The following is a 1835-nucleotide window of genomic DNA, read 5'->3' as shown; positions in this document are numbered from 1 at the left end:
ACCAAGTAGTCACAGGATCATACATTGGTCATAATTAAAGTTTTCTTGTGTCTAGGGACATATTTCATGGATTCATAATTAATGAAAAAAGAGAAAAAGTTTTGTGATGATAAAAAGTATTGACATAATCACTGTAGTCCCAGCCGTAATTAGGATTTGACAAATACTAAGGTCAAAAATTGGTGGTCCAATAGGAGCTTTGAAAGGCGGAAATCATGGTTATCCCAGCACCATATAAATATTACCTTGAGCAACTCAATGAATTTCCTAAATAACAAAAGCTTTAATTGAGGTAGAACAATCACATGTTGTATTATTTAACATCTTTGACAATCAGTGTGATTTTGTAACAGTCCACTTTTTATATTAATATGCTGAAGTTTAGGGTATTCAAACAAGTTTAAAGGCCTACTGAAACCCACTACTACCAACCACGCAGTCTGATAGTTTATATATCAATGATGAAATCTTAACATTGCAACACATGCCAATACGGCCGGGTTAACTTATAAAGTGCAATTTTAAAATTCCCGCCACACTTCCGGTTGAAAAACTCCTTTGGATATGATTTATGCGCGTGACGTCACAAAAGCAACGGAAGTGGTTGGACCCCATCGGACCCGATAGAAAAGCCTCTTGTTTTCTTTGACAAAATTCCACAGTATTCTAGACATCTGTGTTGGTGAATCTTTTGCAATTTGTTTAATGAACAATGGAGACTGCAAAGAAGAACGTTGTAGGTGGGATCGATCGGTGTCTTAGCGGCTAAGTACAATACTGTAATATCCGTGATATTTGCATTAGTGTACTGTGTCTTTAAGGGATTGGGGAATGCGCATGCGCGAGTGAGTTGGCGGAGAACTTGAGTGTGTGTGAGCGTGACTTTTGGCTAACAGCAGCTCGTGTATGTGTGTGCGTTATTTTTTGAACTACAACCAGTTACCGCTTGTTAATAAAGCGATTGAGCAATTTGTTTAATGGACAATGGAGACTGCAAATGAGAAAGTTGGAGCCGGTGGAGCAGCGGACTACAGCAACACCAACACCAGGAGGTTGTGTTGTGTTTTGAGCAGGATAACAGACGCACTACGGTGAGTCTAGCTTTGGCTTCCAAACATTTGATCGATTGCCCGTACGTGCGTGTCGATATGTGCATGTCACGTACGTAACTTTGGGGGAATATATGTTTCTTGCCGACTCTGATGGCGGCCGGGGTGTCGTCAAAAGCGTACAACGCCCGCCGCAGCATCTAAGTTAGCTACACAGCTAGGTTAGCTTCTGTTTTTTTAGCTTCGCCAAGCGGAATATTATTAATCGTGTATTTACATGTTCATGGTTTGATAGTATTATTGATCTTCTGTCTATCCATCCAGTCAGGGTTTTTTTTAATTTAGTTTCTATCTGCATTTGAGACTGGCGCTATCGCGTTGGCTACGTAGCTAGGTTAGCTTCTGTTTTTTTTAGCTTCGCCAAGCGGAATATTATTAATCGTGTATTTACATGTTCATGGTTTAATAGTATTATCGATCTTCTGTCTATCCATCCAGTCAGGTTTTTTTTAAATTTAGTTTCTATCTGCATTTGAGACTGCTGCTATCAAGTTGGCTACGTAGCTAGGTTAGCTTCTATTTTTTTTAGCTTCGCAAAGCTGAATTATTAATCGTGTATTTACATGTTCAGTCACTGTGAATGTCCATTTCGCGTTCTCGACTCTCATTTTCAAGAGGATATAGTATCTGAGATGGTTTAAAATACAAATCTGTGATACACAATAGAAAAAGGAGAGAGTGTGGAATCCAATGAGCCAGCTTGTACTATAAGTTACGGTCAGAGCG

General features: G+C 39.3%; 1 long non-coding RNA gene across 1 annotated transcript in view; it reads left to right on the top strand.

The window, feature by feature from the left end:
- Positions 1 to 959: 959 nt before the first annotated feature.
- Positions 960 to 1835, top strand: part of LOC133647823 (uncharacterized) — an 8479-nt gene continuing 7603 nt past the window's right edge. The window contains exon 1 of the long non-coding RNA XR_009825786.1: positions 960 to 1091. This is a non-coding gene — a long non-coding RNA (uncharacterized LOC133647823). The remainder of the gene's footprint in view (positions 1092 to 1835) is intronic.

This window comes from Entelurus aequoreus, linkage group LG04 (genome assembly GCF_033978785.1).
Source record: "Entelurus aequoreus isolate RoL-2023_Sb linkage group LG04, RoL_Eaeq_v1.1, whole genome shotgun sequence".
NCBI classification, from domain to species: Eukaryota; Metazoa; Chordata; class Actinopteri; order Syngnathiformes; family Syngnathidae; genus Entelurus; species Entelurus aequoreus.
Note: the sequence above shows the minus strand (reverse complement) of the source record. Positions and strands in the feature narration are given on the sequence as shown.